Below are 15,034 nucleotides of genomic sequence, written 5' to 3'. Positions count from 1 at the left end.
ACCAGAACTTTTGTCCAAACCATTCGCTATGGACTAATGTGTGTTGACATATTCAGAATAAATATCAGTAGTTTGTCATCTTTGCCATATATGTGTATATCCATCTTATCACAATGCATATTAGTAAAGCTTGAAGGTACTCAAGTATTTTAACTGGAATATTAAGTATTGTCTTACAAATGGGTTTTAGTAAAACAAACATTTGAGGGGCGCCCGAGTGGTACAGTCAAGCATCAGACTCTTGGCTTCGGCTCAGGTCGTGATCTCAGCGTTGTGAGATCGAGCCCCGTGTTGGGCTCTGTGCTCAGCACGGAGTCTGCTTGGGATTTTCTCCCCCTATGCCCTGCACATGCTCTTCCTCTCTCTCTCTCTCAAATAAATAAATAAATCTTTAAAAAAAAAATAAACATTTGAATAATACATGACAGGTTAATTTGTATTTGATAATTAAAAAATAAATATTACATTTTAAAAAGAATTAGCCTGAAGTATTGGTATTAGTCCTATTGGCTAACCTCAGAGCTAAGAATAGTTAAATTATCAATAAGACAAAACATACCCCTCTAATTATTTTCTTGTATGAAGTTTCTGTAACTACAAGAAAGCCTGTAAATTATATATTGATATGTAATTACTATTAAATTGCATAGTCTAAAATACCATATAAGAAATTTAAAAAAAAAAGCTAAAATGACTTAATGTGATGGTTAGATATCAAACATGATGCTTTAAATTCTTTTTGTTGGGGCGCCTGGGTGGCTCAGTCGTTAAGCGTCTGCCTTCGGCTCAGGTCATGATCCCAGGGCCCTGGGATCGAGCCCCGCATCGGGCTCCCTGCTCTGCGGGAAGCCTGCTTCTCCCTCTCCCACTCCCCCTGCTTGTGTTCCCTCTCTCGCTGTGTCTCTCTCTGTCAAACAAATAAATAAAATCTTTAAAAAAAAATAAATAAATAAATAAATTCTTTTTGTTGATTTGGAGAATGTGGATAGAATACACTGCATTTCTAGGGACGCCTGGGTGGCTCAGATGGTTAAGCGTCTGCCTTCGGCTCAGGTCACGATCCCAGGGTCCTGGGATCGAGTCCCGCATCGGGCTCCCTGCTAGGCGGGGAGCCTGCTTCTCCCTCTGCTGCTGTCTCTCTCTCTCTCTCTCTCTCTGACTCTCATGAATAAATAAAAAAAAAAAAAAAAAAAATTTTAAAAAAAAAAAAAAAGAATACACTGCATTTCTAAACAATCCAATTAATAGTATTCAAATATTGCAGTGTGCCGGCAACATTATCTAGAATCAAATAATAACATAGAACGATCAAGGAACTTACTGGGGAAATACACAACAAACAGTGAAAAATATAGAAACAGGCTTGAAACCAAATGAAAATAAAAACAACGCATCAAAAGTATTTTTCAACGGCCAGTATACAGATTTCCCCGACGATTTGAAGGTGGGGTTGGTTTCATGAAACCTTTCATATGCCAAGATGGCGTAACACAGACAATTACCATTAATGTACATGGAAAAATTTCTGAGCATTCCCAGACCCAAAATATCACCTCTCTTAGGCTTCCTGATACTTTAGGACACATCTTGCTAACAGCTGCACAAAATAAAAGGCGATAAAACCCAGATGCTCACAGATGTAGTAAAACCTCTCTGGTGGCCAATCCTGAGAGGCTGAGTGTAGTTCCCAGGGAAGGAGATGGCAGCACCACTCTCACTGCTTGGGCCTCTACAATGGCTTGCTACAAAACCAACGCTGAATACTGTTTTCATTTTCGCCTTTTTTTTTTTTTTCGTAAAAGTGAAAATTCTCTTAGAATTTCTTTCATGGAGTGAAAACAGGTACTAACGTAGGTCTTGCATAAAAGTGAAGCCGTGTAACACGAACTTTAGAAAAGCAGGGGGGTATTGTAATACACATCGGGTCTAAGGAATTTAAGAGGATGCTTAGAAGTGCGTATCGTAACATATCTACAGTGCAGAAGGATGTTTTGGTGCAATCATCATGGATCTTCATACTTCCCCACCAGGTGGAAAGAGTCCTCTCAACAGGCTCAGCCTCAGTGGGTACGTCATTAGCATGCGTTAACATTCTAGGGCTACACTTGCACAAAGAGGGTTTAAAGAAGCCTCAGCAAATACACTGAGGCTAGTAAGACACATGAGGAAAAGGTTAATGGAGTGTGTTGCAAAGTTTTAATTATTTAATATGATAAATGACCCTTTATTTTTTCAAGTATTGACCTGAGAGAAAAGTTTTCTCATTATGGCTAGGCTAAAAATCAACAGAAGACCATTAGTAGATAATTATCGTTTATGTGGACCAATTTTACTAAACAGTAAGTCTATTCACACAAACAAAATGAAAACTTTTTTTTTTTTTTAAGATTTTATTTATTTGCGAGAGAGACAATGAGAGACAGAGAGCATGAGAGGGAGGAGGGTCAGAGGGAGAAGCAGACTCCCCGCTGAGCAGGGAGCCCGATGTGGGACTCGATCCCGGGACCCTGGGATCATGACCTGAGCCGAAGGCAGTCGCTTAACCAACTGAGCCACCCAGGCGCCCAAAATGAAAACTTTGAACATGACATAGAGACCTTCAATGAAATTACATTCACTCATAATTTTGGACTTTAGACATACATCTTTTTACTCAATCAGGGATGTTGTAATACTGAATATTTACTTGGTCCCCAAGATATAACATAGAGTCCAGTTCTCTGATCTATGAATTTAAGGAATGGGCTGACAGACATTGTCAGGTAAAACTCAGCTTTTCAACTTGAGTTTTGAGAACTCTAGGCATTCCACATATTTGATTTTAACTTCTTTTTTCAAAACACATTTTAATGACTTTCAAAATAAAAATCTAAAAAAATAATTTAAAGGGAAGCAACCTTTAAAAAAATTCTCAAATTGTTAAGGATTTGTACCACTATGATTTGCATATACATTTATTAAAAAATAATGCTATCGAAAAGATGCCTTCCTTTGATACATTTCAATAAAATAAATGAGAAACAATACATTAAAATATGGCAGCACATTCACATTCGCAGGGAAGAAGAGGTGCTGTTGAAATAGGGCATGGATTATTGTGTTGATAAGGACAGGGAGATGCTCCCCAGACCAGAGACAGTCGACCACACCACAAGAAAGCTTCTAAGGACTGTAGAATGCCAGAAGGTTTTAACTGCAAAATCGAAAAGCTAACTGACTCTTATTTAATAATTAATCTACCACAGTTTCATATAATTAGCACAGTCATCTTTGAATGGAGAAACAAAAATTTTCCAATACTGCTCCACACAGATATGCCTTCTGAATAACCTCTCTTACCCCCCCCCCCCCATATGAGGACAGAACTTTCCATGTAGAGGAGATGCAACATTACATTTTGGAGTGAGTGCTCTCTTGTCTCTTCTCTCAGGATGGAAAGGCTTTGGTTTCTATAATTACTCCCCATTTATCCTTAGTTGAAGGTGGGTGGAATTTTCTACTAATTAAATTTGATTTCTCTCTAATTGGCAAGTTTAAGAAAATGACAGGAATAAATTGTACATGTTGCAACCAAAATAAGGTTGGTGTAAAACAGATATATTATGTCACTTAATGGAGCAATATTAAGAAAAAAGAATCCACAAATCACTCAGGTTAAAAGCATAAATAAATTGTAGCATGACACAAGTTAGAAAATAAGACTTCCCTTTTATTGGACACATTTTTGAAAGAAGCCTGGGAGGGGTACTGCTGGCTAGAATTGAAGATAATTTTCTTGTATAGAGGAGGCAAAAGGGACTCACTGAAGACCCTAAATAAGAGACTATTCCTAAATAATGAATTTGGCTTAGTTCTTTATAATCAGTCTATTCATTGTTGGTTTCTAAACATTAAAAAAAAAAATACAATGCAGAAGAGACTACTGGTACTTCATGAAGCTATTGTCTTGGATTAAGGCACATTCTAACAACTGTTAAACTTTAACTGTGATACCCACTGGTTTATACCAGTATATGTTCTTGCATTTCCTTCTCTCCACATCCAGAAGAAAAGGATTTTATTTATTATTTTAAAATTTTATTTATTTATTTATTTGAGAGAGAGAGAGCATAAGTGGGGGTGGGCAGAGAGAGAGGGAGAAGTAGACTCCCCACTGAGCAGAGAGCCTGACACGGGGCTCGATCCCGGGACTCCGGGATCATGACCTGAGCAGAAGGCAGGCAGATGCATAACCAACTTAGCCACCCAGGCGCCCCAAGAAAAGGATTTTAAAACTCAGCATAATGCTTTGAGACCTACTGGATCATAAAACTTTTAATGCAGGGAAATCCCTTTGAAATTCTCTAGCCTAGCTTCTTCATTTCACAGATATGCAGTCAGATGCTCTGGGAGAGGATGCTCTCTGCCCACGGCCACTTAGCTAATGGGAAATCTAATTTATAGCTAATGACAAGCGTATGCTCTTTTGTTCACACCAAACACTGTGAGCATCGTTTGCCAGTGGTAGAGGTGAATACAGTTTCACTAAACTTGCAGATGAATAGAATCTGAGAGGAAGAATGAATATGTTAGAGATGGTCACATAAGAGTTTGAAGGAAAAAGGGTGCCTGGATGGTTCAGTTGGTAGAGCGTGTGACTCTTAATCTTGGGGCTGTGAGTTCGAGCCCCATGTTGGATGTAAAGAGTACTTAAAAATAAAATCTTAAAAAAAGAGGGTTCGAAGGAACGCTGACAGGTTAGAATGAAGGGAGAAAATGGCAAAAAAAAAAAAAAAAAAAAAAAAAGGCGGGGGGCGCCTGGGTGGCTCAGTCGGCTAATCATCTGTTTTCGGCTCAGGTCATGATCCCAGGGTCCTGGAATCGAACCCTGCATTGGGCCCCCTGCTCAGTGGGGAGTCTACTTCTCCCCTCGCACCCCCGCCTCGTATTCTCTCTCTCGCTCACTCTCTCAAATAAATAACTAAAATATTGGAAAAAAAAAGGAAATGGCAAAAAAAAATTTTTTTTGAGGAACATGGATGTGAAATTTTTCTCTAAATTGACCACACATATGTGGACCCTGCACTGTGCTACAGCTGCAGAATGGAGAAGGTCAAGCTCAAGAAAAGCTCATGCCAAAACAACTGATTGCCAGAGAGACTAATTGAACTGGATCTCATTAACACAAGTGAATGTCTATCTCGGTGACAGCAATGGTCCTACTGCGTTTACTTTGAAGCCAGAAGACGTGTGCTAACGTTCTAACTCCGTCACACTCATGACTACTACCTGAGTATCCTCCGTAATGATTTTTAACCAGACGCCCTCTCCACTAGATTATAGAAGGTACGGGGGCAACATCATTCTTGTTCCATTCCCTCCTGCGTTCCAGGATTTTGCCCTGAGCCCAGCACATAGTAGGTCCTCCATCAGTACCTGTTGAATCAGTTAGTAAAGTATGTGACTTCCCCTCTCTGAGTCTTGGCTTCTCATTTGTAAAATTAAGAACCTACAGTTGCTGCTCTGAGTGTAAAATGAGAAAACTTGTGGAAGTGCTTTGGAAACTCCAAAGTGTGATGAATAACTAAGAAATTGCTACTATTATCAATAAACGCTACCAATGAGGCTTAAAGAAACAGATGATTTAACCCCAAAAAGCTGAGATTGGTGAAATGTTATAGTTGTTTCTAATTATTTGCAGAAGTATTGTATTAAACAGAGATTGGACCCACTTCATATATTGCTCCAGAGGGTGGGCGAGGGGCCAACTGGCCAGACAGATGTGTCTTAATGGGAGGGCAATCTGTCATTAGAGTGTATTCTATAATTCTCTATCAGTGGAAATCAGTTGACATTCCAGAATTTCTCAATGTAGGGGCTTAGAGGGTAGAGCAGCTTGGTGGGAAGGTGGGATAGGGGGTGAGAGATCCATCTGGAAGCAAGTCCAGTTCATTACATAGCAAGCACAATGTTTTACTTAGCTTTCATATGTGTTTATCAGGGTCAAAGGAACTGAAGGAGATGATGTTGGTTCTGAAGTCCTGCCTACCCCCACCTCTACTCCCATCTCTGGCCACACTTTGACACCACCATTGGTGGAAATGTTTAAACAGAGGCTAATATGGATGATCAAGGGAATCTTGAATTGGGCAAGAGTGGACCTTTGAACTTTAAGGTCACATTCAACAGCAAATCTCTGGATATAAGCTAGAGAAAGTAAAATTTTTGAATTTGGTAGGAATAAATGAGCCTTAAAAAAACTGGGAAGAAGGGTTGTAAGCTCCTTTTTTTTGCTTCCCTATAATAGAGAAAACAGAATTTAAGTAACAATTTATATTGGTTACACCTCCCACCTTTCTAAAAAAAAAAATCACTATATGAAATTCTATATAGGAAATAATATAATTTGGTATTAAGATATAAACATGACTTTTTGTATATATAATACATATACATGGAAAACCAAACACATATAACACAATTACATAGGACAGCTCTCTAATTCACGTATTTTATTTTGGCATTTATGTGAACTTAGCTGTCAAACGCATCAGCCCACAGAAAACTCTGAGTGATTTGATGAACCTTGAATCCACTGAGTGTCTGTCTTAAAAAAAGAAAAAAAAAAAAAGAGTGTATGTTTTTAGAAAATCATTTGGCCCAAAGATAATATAAGGGAAAGCTTTTCCCATTTAAATAGCTGCTATTTTTATAAATGGAACCAAATCAACTTCTCCATAAGGAGAAAACACACTCTTGTGAGGAGCTGAGAAATTCTGAGAGGTGGGGGGAGGGGAGGTGTTACAGTTGCCAAGGAGTTTTCTCCTACATTCCAGCAACACATCTTCGGGAAGAAAAGAGATGCAGGGAGACTTATTTCCTGGCCCCTGTGTAGATTAGTATAGCAAAGAGCGAAGTCTTAAGGGAGGAGGGGGATACTAGGAGCCAAGGAGGAAAAGCGTCTATACCCTTCACAATTATTAATTGCCACCAATTGTACGCATGAGCTAGAATGCTCCAGCCATACACACAGACTTCCCCACTGGAAATACTGTTATTTCTAAGAGTAATGATAGAATATGTCACCTGACAATATTTTTCCAGGACGAAGAAATTCACAAAAGCATTACACAACTCCCCCAAATTAAAAACCAGCCCAGTGGACAGGGACGACTTCCTGAAGTTCCATTTTCATATTCACAGGACACATTTAGTAGTCCCATTAACACGGGTGGAAATTACACACAGATATCCCAGAAAAGATGTCCCTGCCCTCACTGCTTCCCCTTCTTATCAGTGGGAGGATCGGAGGGCAATTGGCCCTCTGCACCATTTCTCTTTCCAAGTGAAAACTTGCCATTTGACTGAATCTATCAGTTTTGTCAAGCAGAACGTGAAGATATTAATATTTGGAGCTGGGCTCCAGAAAGGTGGTTGTTCTGTGAAACCTCAAAATGAAACCGGCTTGGTGTTATCACAGCCATCTTAACTTGAAGCCGTAATTATTAGGATGCATGTCTCAAGAGCAGCGTCTAGGGAGCGCACAGATAATAATCAGAGTCGATTTTCTCCCGAAGCTTGCCATTCAGGGACTCCGTTTCCAGTTCAGGGATATTACGCTAAATCCCCTCCCAATGTCTACAGATCAGTGTCAGATCTCAGCTGGCGAAAGGCAGCTTTCAAGCTGACCTCTTGAAAATGTTACACATTTTCTGCTGCCACTCCAGATACAGTAAGTGAAAGCCGAGACGCGCTGAAGGAAATCCTAGCCACTGAACAAAACCCACACTTCAAGGCTCACACCCATGCTGAGGGCTGCTCACACTCGGCGTGTTTTAAAGCTTTGCTTCTGGGTCCCCCCCAGTAATTCCTGTGCCATACAAAGCCTTAAAACATGCCACAACTCCTTCTACGGAAACATCTGTCATTAGAGGCCAAAGAACAGCGGTGAATGACAGAACAGCAGGCTCTGCTTTCTTCCCCAGCCAGCTCCAAGTCCAGGTCATTGCAGACCTTACACAGCAGTCCCGGGTAATCCAGATGCTGCCTGGAGGAGGTGTGAGAGCAAGCCCGACCTCTCCTATCTGCGGCGGACAGAGGAAGTTACTACACGTGGAGAAAAAAAGTCAACAAAGAGAATGGAAAAAGCATGCTTTGGTTCATGAGTTCCCATACTTCACAGTTTCTTTAAAACAAGCGGGGTAGATGATTCAGATGATCTACAGCGGAGTAAAGCACAGGACTCTTTGTCGGAGTCCTGACACCGTGGCTCCACTCGTGTCACACTGAGAACACCATGAGCTGCGAATGCTTTTTCTCCTGGTGATTTGTCTTATCTCTTCGCCTAACATCTAACTTCCTGGAGCAGAGCGCCTCTGTCTTGTGGCCCCTCTTCCACCGAGATTCTCTAGATGAGAACGGAGACCTGCTTTGTTACAAAAAAGGATTTGTTCTGCCCCAGTGAATGAAGGAGGAACGGTCACGAAGAGTGGTCATTTGTTAAGATGCCAGTCTTTGTTACGACGTCTTTGTAATATCATAATTGGCAAAATGCAGAAATTGATGTGAGACCTAGTGCAACCTTGTTAACGCTCCAGGCTGTCACTAAAGAGCCAAGTTGACATCTGAATTTAACTGACACTGTTTGCTTGCTTTGAGGCTGTCTTTTCGTTGTGTCTGTAGCTGGAAATGAGCATGACTCCCCGAGAGAAGCCTTTGGGATCGCAAATGCATAAACATCTGGGATTCAAATCTCTTTCAATTACATTAATGATCTACTATGTGCAGGAGAAAGTTTTGAGTCTAAAATAACATTAATTCAATCTCAAGGTTGGAGAGAGAGATTTTAAACTTTTTCTAAACCCCAAATGCCCTTTAAAAGCCCAGAGGGAGAAAATCTATATGCACTCTGTAATGAGACTGTGATGAGACCTGTGAAGGGAAGCATATCCTTGAGCTTCTTGGTGAGAGAAGCTGATAAATCAAATGGCTGTGATTCTTGTTTCCATAAATCAGGAAAAGAAAAGTCTGGGCTGCCAAATTATTTATTTAAGATGTGGTCATAATATGTCATTCAACGTGATTGCTATTGCCTACACTAACTAGCTTAGAGTTCCAATACGGTTCAATTCTGCTGGTCTTTCCTTTGAAAACTCACTCGTATTTTTCTGATCTAATGGTGTCCATTGCCATCAGCTAAGCCAATCTCTTGTCTACCTCTTGCCAGTACTAACCACACCATATGATTGTTACGACCCCACTTCCAGCATATCCTTCTATGTAAACAGTTCACCTATCAGAACAAGCTTATACCTCCATCAACCCGCCTCATCCTGCAGCCAATGCTCCTTCACATTCTACAGGCAGCCAGCCTCCTTGCTGACTCCTTGACATTGACCTACAACACACTCACTGACTTGTGTCTTTGCATCTACCTACACTATGCTCACTGACTGTTGTGCCCTTCTCCTTTTCCCCTACTTCCCAGTATCCAGTGCTCATCCTTCCCAAGGCCTGATTCATGATCTACTCCATCTATGATCCCCGGCTCTTTTGATCCACACAAACTCTCCGCTTCTCTGTACAGTGTTTATAGACTCTACTGTAGGTTTTAACTGTGGTTGGGCATGTTTGTGAATATGTGTAAACCCATACGTATTTATAGAGAGACATAGATTGTAATTTCTTAAAGAAACAGCTTCTACTTGTTTTGTTTCTTCCAAGATATCTGGGACCAAATTGTGAACTCCTCTGTCTTCATAAAACAAGCCTGACAACCATGGGGTAGTTATATTCTACTACTAATTAACAAAAATAAATAACCAAAAAGGTCATAGAAGATGTCAAAGCACCATCCCTTCTTCCCCCGGCCTCCTACACCTGCTCCCTGCCTTCATTACCCCACCTCCTATCTTTATGTGATATTTAAGGATCCTCTCAAAAAGCCCGAGACTGCAGCTGGGGCCAAAAGTCACATGAACAACAATGTCATTGTACATATTAACAATAACAGAACTTCCTTCCCAATTTAGAAATCAGAACATGGGCTCACTACAATCCAAAAATAACAAAACTACCTCTCAAAGCCTTAGAGAGGTTCAATCTCTCAGGGTTTCAGTCTGTTTCAGGGACTAATACAACTTTCAAAGAAATCACAATTGAGGGGAAAATGCACCTCGACGGTATTTTTGATGGCAAACTGTGTTTCAGTTAATATCAATTCCATTTTGAAATTTTTCCCAAGTGCTTCTTATATATGTGAAAAACACTGAACATAAAAGGCAAGTACATCAGTTAATTTACATGTATCTAATATAGAGTTATGAAATATTTGGGTTTAAACTCTGATCTGAATATTCTATGGAAAAGACTCCTGTCATTATTGTTTTAATATGCTAATTTAATGTCCAACGGTAATCGGCTTATTTAATATGCTCTAATGGTAATTTGACTTGACTATTACATTTACAAAAAAAACCTAGCACCTCTCTTTCTAGGGAATAATAATGTTATGGAGGAGGAATGAGACAAACTATATGTGCTTCTCCAATAAAATAGTAGGGGGACAAATTTAAAGTAGCATCCCTTTATTTTCAGTGAGCATAGTGCCCTGGAAAATCTCCCCATGCTGTTGTTCTGTGTGAGATATCAAGGGCAGAGACTGTGGACGAGCATGAGTTCAAGTCTTGATTCAGCTACTTACTAACTGAATGGCATTGGGCGATTCACTTAAGATCCTGGAGCAGCTGTTTTCAAATCCGGAATGGACAGGGTGGCTGTGGTTCCATACTTACTATTTAACGTTAAGATAAAGCTAATATAAGGGATTACTAAGAGGCTGTCCTCGTCAGTTGATTTATACAATTACCATCACCCATCAAGGGAAACCATTGTAAAATGCCCCAAACTGGGTGGAGCTCTACAGAGCCTCGCTTCCTTTGTTACCCTGTATCTTTTGGAAGCTGGTGTTTTCACAGCGTCTCAGCAGCCAGAAATATTGTTGCTGATTTTGTGGTTTTTCCAGCAGGCGTTTGTGAAGTAGCATATGCTCTAATTATTTTTCTAAGACTTTCCTGCAACATTTAAAAACAAAAATGGATTCATTATGTGAATGCCAATCTACAACTTAGAGTCTTTGCTGCTTTTGTTCTTAAACATGAAGTCAAACTCTTTATTTGTCATTAATTTATAATGACTTGTATCTTTGTCTAAATACTAAACTGTATAATGACCTATCGTGGGCTTTTTTCTTTTCTTTTCTGTTTTAATTGTTCATTTGAAGTAGGGTAGGGAAAAGGTGCAAATCCGGTTGTGCAAATCCATTGACCTACAACATACTCACTGACTTGTGTCTTTGCATGTACCTGCACTATGCTCACTGACTGTCGTGCCCTTCAAATCTGGTTTTTCTTTTATATATATATATTTATATGTTTATATATTTATATATTCTATTTTTATTTTATATTATATTTATGTATATTATATTTTATATTTATATATATATATAAATGAAGCCTTCCTAAACCCTTTAAGCTAGTGTTTTCTCCCATCCCTTCAGACCTGGAGGGATCTTGGTTGCAGTTCATCAAGAACAGAACTCACAGCACAGCGCTGATATACAGGTTCCGGGTAGGGGAAGAAATAAGAGGTTTAGGGAAGCACCATGTAAAGGCTTATTAAGTATTTCTTTCTTTCTTTCTTTTTTTTTTTTAAGATTTTATTTATTTGACAGAGAGAGACACAGCGAGAGAGGGAACACAAGCAGGGGGAGTGGGAGAGGGAGAAGCAGGCTTCCCGCCGAGCAGGGAGCCCGATGCGGGGCTCGATCCCAGCACCCAGGGATCATGACCTGAGCCAAAGGCAGACGCTTAACGACTGAGCCACCCAGGCGCCCCTATTAAGTATTTCTTTAACTGAATTTAGAAACTCTAATTTCCCTCCAAAGCAGATGGTATTATCCCCTTGCCCTAAAATTCCTCACAGCTTCCTACCACTCTTAGCAAAAATGTAAACTCCTTCTCCTAGCTCAGATGACCTCCATGATCTTACCTTGCCGACAGCTCTGACCTCCGCCCCTTGCCCAAGCCACTCCAGCCACAAGGACCTGCCCTCGTATTTGCCACCCAGCGCCACCTCATGGACCACACACTTGCCATCGTGCATGCTTCTCTCCCCAGTCATCCTGCCATGGATGGCGCGCTCTCTCATTTCAATCTTGTGTCTCTTGAATGTCCCATTGAAAATAGAGCTGCCCCACATCAATCTCGTCATTCTCTTAGGCTGTCTTATTTTACTTCAGAGAGTTTATCACTGCCTGAAGTTATACTATACATTTTTTTTCCAGTTTACTTGTTTATTTTCTCTTTCTTCCACTCGTCTGTGAACCTCGGGAAGACTACATTCTGTCTCTTTGATGTATCCTTCACATCTGGAACATGCCTGATCAAGATAGAAACGCAAAGACTAACTGAATAAATGCATGAATGGGTGTTGTCCATAAATATCGACTAGTGGCCTTTTAATGCTGCATTTTCTAAGAAAGTAGTGGAAAGTTGGAATGTAACACTGCACTATTACATTTAATTTCTTATGTTAAAAAAACATTGTGGAATATCTTTCATTCTCATTCTATAGCTGAAGCCTCAGATTTTATATTAACAAAATGTGTCCAAGTGCATCTACTTAGCAAGTGACTGTCAGGATTTGAGTCTTAGTTTTTAGATTCCAAATAATTTTGGAATTGTTCCAGATAATTTTGTCTATATGTGACACAGATGTAAATGTAAGTTTTAGAGATGCTTAGAGAGCTTGATAGACTTCATTAATTTTTAGTTAGGTGGTTAGTATTACAAGGAAACTCTGATTCGGAAGCTGGGATGAGAGAAACATAAGTAAACGAATGTTTATATAAGCAAAGAACCCAAGCAGCAAGGGAATCAATAAAACCTAATATTTCTCATTCATCTCTGGCTCTCCTTTCCCATTTCCCTCAAATATACATATCCTTTAAAATTTAGCATGTGTTCTTTTCAATCTATAGTCTTTCCTTTAGAGATCTCATGCATTTTTATGGCTTCATAACCATAATTCTGCATTTCTAAGACTGGCCTTCCATTTAAACTCCAGCCCTATCTCCTAATATCTAGTGAACATTTTCATTTTGGGTTCTAGCCATCATGTCTCCAAAGTCAATATTTTTCCATGTCTCCAGCTGGCTGCTTGCTCTGGATTTTCTCTACCAACGGTATCATAGTCTAGTCACTAAGGATTAGCCCTATTTAACTATTTAACCAAAGAGTTATCATACCCTATCAATTCTTATTTAAATCATGTCTATGCCTTGTGTTCATCTCATCTTTGCTATTCTCACTGCCAGTATCATATTTCAAAGCCATGTGGACTCACCTGGATTATTAAATAGTTTCTTAACTGATCTGTTTCCTGTGACTCCTTATTAGAATTTATCCTGTATATCACTGCCAAATTATATCCCTTACAGTTTTCTCAAAAAGTCTTTGCCTACAGTTCAAAGTTTGCACAGTGTAGCTTGGTATTAGCCATCTACCATGTGATCCCAATATGCTTTTTCTTCCTAACTCCTACTATTCCTTAATATCCTCCAGTTTAGGAAAATCTTCTAAATATGCCCCACTCATATTCGTTGTTCAGACTTTTCCCCTACTCTGACCACTTCTTGGAGTGCGATCCCTTCTTCTCTCCATTTATTCAGATCCTTCAAGGGGCAGCTTATGATCCATCCTCATGGAGACTTTTCTGATTGGGTTGTCACATGGCTCAACTCCAGGAGACACATTAACATATTTGTGTTCTAGGATGCGCATTTCTTTTTCACTCTTGGATATTAGCCTCTCTCCCTTTTAGCCTTTAATCTTATGGAATGCTTCACTGATGTCATTCTGACCATTCTTTAATCATTGCAATGTTTGCACAAGCTGAACATGACCTCCCCTCTTTGTTCAGTCTTATCTAATCTTTCCTTTCTTCCATTTGTCAACTCCCGCCCTAGGTTTTGGGGGTCAGCATGTATTTATTAAACACCTGCTGCTCACCTTGGATTGTTTAAGGCAGTGGAGATACAGCATTGAGCAAATCGGACTGATCTTTGCTTTGAAGTGAAGAAAGCATCACTCATATCACTGTTCATTAGTACATGCAGTCTACAGGACTGGGTGCTGAAAGGGAGGGGTACCCAATGCTAGAGGGGCTGAGCAGTGAGCTGGTGGGGTCATGAAAGGTTTAGGTTGCCTTAGCCATCTATTTCACAGATAGCTCTCAGGATCACCTCTAGCTCTCTTCATACTGTTCCCCATAAAGAGGGAACGGCAAACTCCACATCTGCCAAAACATATCCATTCTCCCTCATTGCCCTCTAGATGATCTTTCTATTTGAGCAGATGAGAAGTACGATCATTACATCCTCCACATAAAAATGCACCTCTCTCCAATATACAAATGCAAAGTGCACATGGATGTAACCTTGACATATCCTTAGTTTTAATTTTTTTGAATTATATATAGATATGTAAACTACTCAGAAGGCAAGGAGCAAAGCTTCTCTCTGCTTTGGAAGGCACATTTGCAATGGGGGTCAGCAACCGCAGCTGCTGAGGACAGCCTCTATTTAAATATTCAAAGTTTCAAGGGCCAGCTTCCCTTGCAGGCTAAAAGAAAGAAAAATAAGTCAAAAATATAAAGTAAAACAATACTATTTCTGAGTGCTAGGCAATTTGATGTATAAGTTTTTGCAACTTTGAATGTCATTTTAAGCCATTCTTAGCATTAGTTTAGTAACTGGGCACTGTGATTGAACATATCTGTCTTTAAACTAAAATGCATTATATACTGCAACTTTATCCCATTAACAAGGTACCTGGCTTGATAGGAATATATGTGTTAAAATGCCTCCTTCCTCTTTTCTTAAATTGTTTCTGGGTCTTTTCCAGGTGGCAGAAACAATCAAGTGTAAGGAGTATTAAAAATTAAGTTAATTTTTAGTGCTTTTATTTTTTGGCTATCAATATATTCATAATGT

The 15,034-nt window shown here is 39.7% G+C and overlaps 1 protein-coding gene across 3 annotated transcripts in view; it reads right to left on the bottom strand.

Moving 5' to 3' along the window:
• FGF14 (fibroblast growth factor 14) overlaps positions 1-15,034 on the bottom strand; it is a 600,726-nt gene that overhangs the window by 40,971 nt on the left and 544,721 nt on the right. The gene's annotated exons all lie outside the window — the stretch shown is intronic.

Source organism: Phoca vitulina, unplaced genomic scaffold (assembly GCF_004348235.1).
Source record: "Phoca vitulina isolate PV1807 unplaced genomic scaffold, GSC_HSeal_1.0 scaffold5, whole genome shotgun sequence".
Classification (NCBI taxonomy): domain Eukaryota; kingdom Metazoa; phylum Chordata; class Mammalia; order Carnivora; family Phocidae; genus Phoca; species Phoca vitulina.
The sequence above is the reverse complement of the archived record's forward strand: the minus strand, read 5'-3'. Positions and strand labels throughout refer to the sequence as shown.